Here is an 11586-nt window from a genome sequence, read left to right on the forward strand (position 1 = left end):
AGACGCTTTTCTGTAGTGTACGTGTGGCAGATTGAATGGTAAGGGAGCTATTTGGAGCAATCTCCATATTTGTGTTTCCATCTCATTCTTTGCATTACCTCAGACAATGAGAGTTCACAGTCACCTTATCATCCCTGTGTATATTAGCTACAGAGGGAACAATTCCAAAGTATAACCTCCAATTTTAATTGATTTAGAAGCATCAGGAGTATTTCATGTCTCACCATTTTATTATGGATGATTTCAAATATGCTCATCAGTAGGAGCAGAGGAACCACCCATGCTTCCAGCCCCAGCTTGTGTAGCAGCATCTGCTTCCCGGACCAGTCTCAGTTACCTTCCTTCAGCAAGTATCAGCTATACCGTTTGGCCATTTCAAAATCATTATGAACTCACTTTAAAGTCCATTTTATACTCCTAAATGTAAGAGAAAGTCATTTTAGACATTAGGTATTCAGATGGTATTGAAATATATTCAATTTGCCTTCAGAAATATGTGTGTGGGTTTGGAGGAATGTTTTGTGATGTTTTTTTTTCTTTGTTGGAATAGTTGTTTGTTTGTTTGTTTATAATTTTTCCCTGGAGTTTAAAGAAGGTATGGTTTTAACTGACTTAGTTGGACCCCTAAATCTTTGCACATACACATGTCACTTTTTTATTCTAGCTGATTCTCTCTCTCTCTCTCTCTCTCTCTCTCTCTCTCTCTCTCTCTCTCTCTCTCTCCCCCCCCCCCTCTCTCTCTCTCTCTCTCTCTCTCATTTTTTTTACCTCCACTTGAAAGTGAATTTTTAAGAACTTTAGTCTTTTACCCTGTGTGATTGTGTGATGGTTTACATATGCTTGATCCAGGGAATGGCACTATTTGGAAGTGTGACTTTGTTGGAATAGGTGTGTCACTGTGGGTGTGGGCTTTAAGACCCTCATCCTAGCTGCCTGGAAGCCAGTATTCTGCTAGCAGCCTTCAGATGAAGACATAGAACTCAGCTTCTCCTGTACCATGCCGGCCTGGATGCCACCATGTTCCCACCTTGATGAAAATGGACTGAACCTCTGAAACTGTAAGCCACCCCCAATAAATGTTGTCCTTGTAAGGGTTACCTTGGTCATGGTATCTGTTCTCCGTGGTAAAACCCTAAGTAAGACACCCTATAAATCACCTCTCATTTATAGAATTTTCTGATTGCAACCTCAGAGAGTTGCTTGAAATATTTCTCGTCTTTATAGCTCCTGTAAACTGGTAAGTAAATGTAGGAACTCAGCCCAACTCTTAGATGTTTTGCTTCACTCTTGCTCTGCCCATTGTGACCTCTGCAGGCTTCCTGAGCCCTGCCTCACAGCCATGGTCATCTCTGACAGCTGCCTTCTTCTGTGGTCCAAGACACTTCGGCATGCTGCTTGTTACTAGGATAGTTGAGCTCTGTTCCTAAGGCTTTTTTTTTGGCAGAGAAATCTTAAGTATCTTGGTTTAAAATATTAATTTCTCAGTTGATTTATCTGTCATATATAACATATGATGATATTTCATATATTTTAAGAACAATAACTGATATTACCATAAATTTTATTACCAATAAAACCATTTATGTTTTTCCCCTTAGGATAACCTTGGGCTACATCTTAATAAAAAAAACAGGACATTTAGGAAATTTGCTAAGCTTCACAGTCACCTTAAACTGTTTCTTAGATCTTGACTAGACCATAGCCTCAGCAAACAGTTTACTTCATTAATTTAAAAAATATACTTTATTTTTAAATCTACTTTTCTGAAATAGGGGAGGGCAGGGTGTTACTGGGTCATCTAGGCTCACTTAAAATTCATAATGCATCTAACTTTCTGAGTGCTGGAGTACAGTAATGCATAATGCTTGGCCATTCATTTAATCTTGATTTTAATTTTAAGGTGGTTCTTTTATCATGTTTATATATATACAAATATATATATATCATCTTAATATTAAAATATTGCTATGAAGTCAGGTCAGCAAAATGATATACTTTCTGAGAAATCAGGTTTGATTACTCAACTCTTCCCTACATGGCTGCCTTCCCCTTAGAAGTGACTATCAAGTTGATTTTTTTGATTTATCTTTATAGATACATATTTAAGAGAATACATGTATTTTTTCTAAGATTAATCAATTGAATAACATACATTCTACCTTCATTTAATGCATTCTGAAAGTCACAATTTATATAGTCTTGACTTTTAATATAATACTTTTATTGGTATTTTGGTATTTGTGTAAATATATATAATATCTTTTGATCATATTTACTTCCCACTCCACCCCCAACTCCTTCCAAATCCATCCCCCCCTGCACTTCTGATTCATGTTGACTTTTATTATATGTTCTATAGCTTAACAACATCAATCTGTACTACCCCAAAAGTCATGGGTGTGAGGCTAATCACAGAAGTGTATGTAGTCAATCACCAACTTAGCGATGACTGACCCTCCCTTACCTGGAAGCCACAAAAGGTCACTAGCTCCTGTGCTAGGAAAGGAGACTCCTGATGCCTCCCTTCTGCATACTTAAATATTGATTGGCTTCATCTTGGGCAGGTCTTGTGCAGGCAATCCCAGCTGATGTGGCTTCATGAGTCCAGTTTTGCCACAGCTAAAAGGTATTGTTTCAGTCTGGACCTCGCCTAATTCTGCCTCTGACAAGTTTCCCCTTCTGTTTTGTATGGTTGTCTAGTCTTGAGGGATGGGACATGTGACATAAATGTCTGACATAGCAGACAATTCTATGCATTTCGAACAGTTGTCAGCTTCTGCATTAACCGTCATCCACTGTACAAAGAAATGTGTTTGATATGCTATGTGAGAGTCAGGAATCTATTAATTATAGAGGTACAAGTTAAAGACAGTTCTATACTTTGTCCATTTAGCAAGCTAATAGCCGGAGGTTCACACTTGGCAGTCTGTGAACTCAGAAACCATGAGTTGTTGGCCCAATTTACAACACCAGGAATGTGCATCCTATTAATAGAGTGAGCTATAAGTGCAATCAGAAATCAGTTGATGACCCTCCTATGACATCTTTGTCATTATTATAGTCATGACATCCTGGTCATTATTGTATTCTACAAAGTTCACATCAGGATAAGACTGCTGCTATCATTTCCCTGTAGAATCCAACACCATACCTTGTGGGACTATGAAAACTGCGTGCCAGAGAGGAAACAATCTGGTTGGTAGCAACTAGTTTGCTCTATAACCTATGGCCAAAGTGTATGGGACTCTTAGGAATAAGGTCTTACAAGATGATCATTAGGCCACCAAGAAAAATGGTAATAGCATGTATTATTTATGGGGTCTCTAAGATATCCTTGACCAACGACGCTAGAGGAGTCATCTCACACTTGTGAGTGGGTTTTTATTTAGAACCCCATGGCTTTTTAAAGGAACTTTTTTCCCTAGGCAGAGTAACTGGAGGAACTGCAATTAAACACACACACACACACACACACACACACACACACACACACATACACACATACACATACACACATACATACACACACATACACACACATACACACACATACATACATACACACACAAACACACACTCCCAGGTACAAAAGCAATTATATATTGAACTTATAAAATAGCAGTTGCAATTGGGCTTCTCTAAAGTAGGGAGATGAATGAAAGAGTAAAGGGAGGAGAGAATAGAGGATATTCTTTTTTTTATTAGATGTATAGATTCCATTATATAAATCTATTATTGTATTTGTAACTGGTCCCATTTACAAATACATGTAAATTATTTTAATGACTATTTGCAGACAATGATATGATCAATAGTTTTACATGTACATTTCTTATGTGTTTCTTACTGTATCTTTGAAATATATCTACAGAAGTAAGCTATCTGCGTTTCAGGATAAAACAGTTTGGTAAGCGTCATCAAAATTCCATCAAAGCCACTAGCATGAATTTCCCAACTCTGCATTGCTACAGTTTTGCTGTCAATTGGGGATGTTTTGCTAATTGGCAAGTTGGTGTTGGTGGAACAGTGAAGTTCCAGTTTGCATGTCTCAAGATGAATGTGTTGAGCACCTTTGCATATGACTAAGGATCATTTGTACTTCTGTGAAGCAATTCTTTCTAAATGGCTTATTTCTCTTTTATGCATTACCCCTCTGACAATGAAACAAATGCCAGATTTCTACTTCCAACTTGCTCTTTGTCTTGAGAAACTGTCTTATTTTATTTACCAGCTGATCCTGTGTTACCACATCTTTCATCGTCCTTATTATATTTGGATTCTGGACTGTAGACAGGAGAGTCCACCTCATCCTCAGCCGACAGAAAAGCCTTCATGTTTCCTATAATGGCTATAGGAATTATATTGTGTATGTGTGACTATGTAATAAATATAGAATTTAACATAATACATGATATAAGATGTAGGTCCAATCTTGTTTTCTTACATGATTGCCTAGCCATTTGATATTAAGAAAGTTCATCTTTTCCTGACTTGTCTGCTATAGTGTCTTTTAAATATGTTAACTTTCCACACATAATTTTAGAATAATTTCTGAATTTTACATTATATTATATTACTTTAGCCACATCTAGGGATAAGAAGATACATGTTGCTTTAATTATAGAGGCTCTAAAATGTATTTTAACCTGTGAGGATTGGTTCCCTCTCACACACCAGTTACTTTTTGTTTTTTGGGTTTTTTTAAGATTCTCCTGAATGTTCTTGCCTTTTATCCTCTACCAAATACATCTCATAATGAATTTGTCCAGGTTCATAACAAAACATAGCAGCATTTTCACAGGATTTCACTGAACTAATAATTAACTTGAAGAGAACTGATGGTTTTATTGATGATATGTCATGAACTCATAAACCAAGAATATGCTTTGCTAATGATTTCGAGTCTACTTTGGTGGATAATATTTTAATATATTTCCTCACATGTCTCAGACATTGCTTGTTATTTATTCTGTTCTATCCATCCATTGCATGAGAGAAAGAATGGAAGAAAACAGAGAAAAGGAGAAGAGAAGAGGGGAGGGAAAAAGAATGTGTGTGGGTTAAGAATTGGATCTCATTTTTAATTTCGCTCCATCTCGGCTCACGAAGAGCATCAGAGAATGCTCGGCAGTGACTTAACCAGTCTCCACAGCTGACTTAGCAGAAAGTAAACTGCTCAGCATGGCTGTGACGAAGTTGTTAGGTACAGTACTTTCTCTAGTTCCTCCATGATGAGTTGTCGAGATTCACGTTTGTTATAGGATGAGATATTATAAATTACATGTAACTTATTTTCATCTTCTGTTTCCATTTGTACAACTTGTCATCCCTTATATCTTCAAAATCATAGATGTTTTCTAACAATTAGTTTCTTTAAAATAAAAAAAACTTTGAATATCTTGCCCCAAGATAGCACATATTTGTAACTCTGACCAAATAAACCATGGCTCTATTCGTGTTTTACCAAATAAATAAAGTTTTCATTTGAAAGACTTGGTAATTTCCTCTTGATGACTTTTTTCTAGATTACATTCTCATGTCTCCCCTCTGAATTTTAGTGGCTGAAAATAACTTGGAGAGGGGCTTCCTGGAATCAATCCAGTGGAAACAACCTAGAGAGCTATAGTTCTTTATGTAAAATGGGCTATTGAAGTTTAATTATCCGTTGGCTAATCCTCCAGGCTCCAAACTCATTCATCAGCTCCCAGACATGTACTACAGTAAAGAACAGCATCTACAGCTCTTGACGATTTATTTCCATAACTACATTTTCATTTAAGATATCGCTTTATCGTAAATGCCATTATTGTTCCCGGTTTTTAAACATTCTAGCACCCACAGTTTTTGGCATGGCTTTGTAATGAGCAAAATGAACTTCTCTTCCCTTGACCTTGTTCTTGAGTATATGACTTCCTAACAATGACAGCATGAAGAAGAGAAGACAAAATTCCATTTCCAAAGCTAGAAATTTTAAAGGCGTTTACTATCCCCCTTTCAATCTTACCATCATGAGGCATTAGGATCACTGCTTTATAAAGGGGAATAAGAGATAAAGGAGGACTGAGGTTGTGTAACAGGATCCTCTAAGACTGAAACTTTCCAAACCTTAGAAAAGCTCCTTAAGTCAAAAGGTAAACAATTCCAAGTAGCTTCAGGAGGTCCCTGAAACTGACCAGATTCACTAGGCTCCTCCCTCCAAAGATTATAAAAATAAAGAATGTTGAAAGTCACTCTCAGACAAGCCAACGTACAAAGACTGTGAGACGAGACCAGCTCCCTGGAAGAAGGAGAAACCAGCTGAGCTGCCTGGAGAAGACCCATTTGTGCACCTGGAAAGGACATTCTCCAACCTAGGGACCTGCCCACATGTGCAAGGTGCTTCAGATTCCTAGCTTTTGTGAATTGTCACCTGTTTCAGGGATGGCTCTGGTGATGCACTATTTTAGAGTCAGTTCTTTTTCTGTAAATAACCCCAATAAAACTCATTGCTTCACCAGGTTTGAGTTTGGAGGTATCTGTACTTTGGCTTTCTTGAGCTTTCTGTCTGGGCTGAATAGGCATCTTTCAAGGAAAGTCTTGTCACACAAGTTGCCCAGCTCCTCCAAGGATCTGCAGTGTTGTGGTGAACTTCCTTATCTCCTCCAGCCTGGATTGGAATTACATACAAAAGCCCAGAAAGTATTCTTTGTGAACATCTCCCTTATTCCAGGAACCTCTTCCTGTAGATTTTAATAAAACTTGAATGTTTGTTGAAACATAGTCTTGCTACATATAACCATGGTTGTCCAGGAACTCAAATGTAGACCATAGTGGCCTTGAGCTGACAGAAACTGGCCTACCTCCATGTCCAACAAGAGTGCTTTCATATCAACAATATTGGAGATGTTTATACCTCGGATCCCCTGTTGCTGTCTTTATTCCTTAAGATCAGGAACTTCATCTTCTTAGGCAGGCCTAGCATCTCCAGTGGTGATTAAGAGGACAGGGAATGGATTAAAAAGATAAAACTTTAAAAAGACTTTTGAAAGTCAACAGTTCGTGTCTTCTTGTTAACTATGCTAGAGAAGAGGATTTTGGCGTACTTTTATTTAAAAAGTCCTTTTCACTTAAAAATTATCTAAAGAGCAAAGTCTTGCTGGAGCTCCAGGGGTACTAATATGGAGTATTACAATTTGTAAAGTTAAATGAGTTTTCAAGATGGACTTTATGCATGCTAATGAATTCCATTTAAAGGATACCTGATTTAATGACACATTATTGCACATGTAAAGGTGTCTGAACACATTAGAGTAACAGAAAATTGATACCTTAAAATTTGAAATTCATTATCATGATCATTCCTATCCAAAAGCATGAGTATTCAATCATTTATTTACATAACATTACTTATTAAAAAGTTCCAGGAAAAAAATTACTCAGTTTTTTAGACTTAATATAGCCACTTGAAGCAAATAGAGCCATTATTTTATATAATAATAAAAGTTAAATTGAATAAAATTAGTAAATGTATTAATGATTAGTAGGTTAGGGACAACATAAAATAAGCCTAGTAATAAATAGGCACGTGAGGCTACAAATGCTATTTGTATCAGATGCATTGTTAAATTTTAGAAAATGACAAAAATTGTCTTCTCTGCTCAGTTAGCAGCAAAGTTTGTTTCTGAAAATCGTTCTCATCACTCTTCGACAAGACTCATGGTCTGTGTCACTTTCAAGCCTGACAGAATGACCCCCAAGCCCATGAACTGGGGCCTGGCTTTTTGTCACAACTGACAGATTTGAAGATAATATGGCTTCCTGTAGATAGAGTGTTTGTTGATCATACTTGTGGTGTGGGTAACGCTGAGAATCCCTGAGGAGAGGAGACTCTGGGTGATAATGCAGTGAACCTTATTCAGGGTCACTCCTTGGAAGACCTGAACACAAAAAAGTCAGAAATATAGCCCCCTTTTCATACTTCTGCTTTTTTTAATCAATCACAAATGTCTTCTCCTTTGCTTAAAAATGTGGGATTTTCTAAATAAAGGCCTTTGTTCGTCAGAAGACTGTTTTTCCAAATTGGTGTACTGAGTTCAGTGCATAGCTCAGTAGGAGTGGGTTTGCTAAGCCTGCTCATTGCCCTGCTGTCTACCCCCAGCACTAAAGCTAATAACCAAGGGTGGGCAACAAGACATTAAAGCTTCCTGTTATCTACACTTTATCCTGTACATTTTAATTCAAACACTTTACTTTTATGGGAGTGTAATAAATATATAAACGTAGTCTCTGTCCATTTCATGTATAAATACATAAATACAATAGTCCTTTCTTATTGTGTTCTTCCCACTAGGATTTCAGTTACCTACAGACAGTTACATCTGTTCAAAAATAATAAGTGGAACAGAATGCTAGAAAAATGAGAAATGTGTGCATTTGGATCCTGTGCTGTCTGGAAGGACATGATGGAGTCTTGTGCTATCCCCTCCACTTTGCCGAGGGAGTGAAGAATCCCAGGGTCCCGCATTTCCCTAGTGTGTGAGCTTGTCACCAGTGTACCAGCCCCAGGACACTGGTAACCAGTCCTGCTCTGCATGTTTCCAGTGCTGTGTTCCAGTAACTAACAGAACTGAATAATGCCCTGAAGCACAAGAGGAAAGATGCTAGCAAGTCAGATGAGCCAAAGAGGCCCCAAAGCACTTCCTTTAAATGAAAGGACTACCTTAAGTACTAATGCTTTATGAGTGAATGTGTAATGATGTATCACGAAATCCCTATGATGTAGATTTTCTTAGAAGTCGTTTCCCTTAGTGATATTTAACTTGAGACCTTGTTAGACCATTAGTTACTTGAATAATTTTACATTTAGAAATGTATAATTTGTTTTGTCAAATAAATTTATTTTGTTTAGGGTAGGTTTGCTTTTTTTTGTTTGTTTGTTTATGTTGTTGCTATGGTTGTTTTAAAACAGGGTCTCACTGTTTTAATGATGTCCTGGAACTCATTCTGCATGTAACCAGCCTGACCTTTAAGTCATAGAGATTCACCTATATCTGCATTCCATGTCTATATTAAAGATGTATGTGCCTGGAAAAATTTATTTAGTATTATGTTTCATGATTAAATGTACATAAAATATATGCCATGATACAGGTTGATAAATGCCATTGTAGGGCCAAATAGGAAAAAGCCATATATATATATGAAATATATGTAAGAATGTAAGAGTTGTCACTGTAAATTATCACAGCAATGTATAGGAGTCCCCCCAAAATTATAAATATGTTAGAGTATGTCATCATCGAATATTTTCACATATGATATTCTCAATGTAACCCAGTGGGTCCAGATTTACCTTTTAGATAAAGAGTGGTTGTTTATATTTGTTTTTCTTCTGTAATACATGAACAGTTCTACCGTATCTCCCATGTGCTTGCCACTGGAGTCTTTTCTTGATGATTCTCTGGCGTCCCTTAACATGGAGACTTGACTGTCCTTTCTGCTCTGCTACCTTCCCTTTGTCACCAGGGGCCTGAACTCCTTTTTAAAACAGGTCACAACACATTCCTGCCTCTCAATGTGAGAGGAAGTGGCTCCAAGCTCATACCGTCTGTACTAAATAAATACACCTTCATTTTCACATGGACAGACGGCCGTTCCCTGACGGTGCTAAGAGAAGCATGACGCGGGCAAGTATGGTGCCTTGCCAAACAGAAGCAAACCATGAAACTGGTCCGCTATTTCCCTACCTTGGCCTGATCTCACTATCTGCTACAGAGTAAGGTACAGTTGATGCCCATCAAGCCAGATCTGACAAGAAAAACACTAGGCATTCAGAACTGTTGACAGGACTATTTAGTATATCCCGTAAATCCATACCACTAATGAGGAGCTAACTAAATTTACATTACACACGCAGACACTATGTATCTTTTTCCATAAGCTGTGTTTTTTTTCTAATTTATAAATTACATGGTTCAAAATGTACATAATTACATATAAATAGGTGGTCATAATTGCATCAATGGCACATCAATATTTGTTTATTGTTTGGGATGTATGCTTTAAATTTTAATAGATAAGGATAAATAATAATTTTGATACATCAGGTCTAAGTAACATAGCAAAAACTTTGTTTTAGTGTTCTTTAAAGAACTCTTCCAGGAGCTGTGGATATGGCTCAACAGGTGAAGTGCTTGCTAGGCAAATGTGAGGATCTGAATTCAAATCTCCAGGACCCAAACAAGCCAGGCACAGAAGCAACACATGTAGTCCCAGTCCTGGAAACAAAGAGACGGGTGAATATTCACCATCCATGAGCCACTTAGTTTTTCTAAAATGGGGAGCTTCAAGTTCTGTTAAAAGCCATACCTCAAAAGCAAGGTGGGGAGGAAAAAGAAGTAACATGGCATCAGAAGCAGTCCCATAATACTGGAAAATAACAAATATGTTTCTCTGCTTAAAGAACGTTCACAGTTCATACATATATTTCTGTGTCTCATCTTATCTCAAAATAGTTCTTTGGGGAAAGTAATCAATATGGTTCTCATTCTACTGTGAGGAATACAAATTCACTGCCCTGGGTTCACATGGCTGACTGAGAGTAGAACTGTGTTTACTTAAATGGAAATCTTTAAACTTGACCCTTGCAGTCAGTGCTCCTGTGAGCCAGCCTTGAATGGTGTTTCTTAGTTGTTGTCCTGTGAACTCTTTTAGTAATTCCTTTAACCAATTCAACTCACAGATATTGGACCCTATGAAAGGCTTGCAATAATAATAAACATCAAACAGTAGTACAGTTCTTGGCTCTCCAGAACTAGTATCAAAGAGTTTATTAGCAATAATGCATAATTCAAGTCAGATATGGTAACATAACAATATGCAAGTGTCTATTAACAAAGAGACAGCTAAAGCTATGCACAGTAGCACAAAGCTATGACCTTAACATAGAGACCAGAAAGTCAAGTAGTCCAAAGTCATCCGCAAATGCATAGTGAGTTTGAGATTAATCTATGCTGCATGAGACTTGTCTGAAGAAGAATTTTGAAAGTATGTATATTAAGAAAATAACTAAGGGACTAAGATTTAGCTTAGCAGTTATGAGGACTTGCTGCTACACAGACACACACACACACACACAAGCTTAAAAAATTAAACTAAAGAAAATGCTTAAAGTGATTTTTTTAAAAAAATAGATTAAGTTTTGTTGCACACTTCAAAGAGATGTTTTCAATAATACAGAGAAAGAAATGATAAAGGCATTCAATCCTCTCATTTGACATGAAGTTATAAAAACTGGCTAGGTGCGAAGAAGACTTTATCCTTCTCTCAAGCAACTCAAAAGCTTTCAACACTAAGTCTTTAAGTCTTGGAAAGACAATGTTATGATGGTAGTTATACTGGAGTAAAAAGTTAGTTGGTACAGAATATGAAATATAAATTGGGCCATTAAATAGAGAATTTTGCCAAGAAAATGAATGTTTGCTTAATTCAATGGCAATTTATGAAGAACACATAATTTTATTTAAACAAATTCTAATGCTTTTCTTTCATCAGTGAAGAAAGTATTTGTCCAAGCTTAAGTCCAAGTAGAGCAAGGACCTCCAAATC

This window comes from Rattus norvegicus, chromosome 5 (genome assembly GCF_021556685.1).
Source record: "Rattus norvegicus strain SHRSP/BbbUtx chromosome 5, alternate assembly SHRSP_T2T, whole genome shotgun sequence".
In the NCBI taxonomy this organism is placed as follows: Eukaryota; Metazoa; Chordata; class Mammalia; order Rodentia; family Muridae; genus Rattus; species Rattus norvegicus.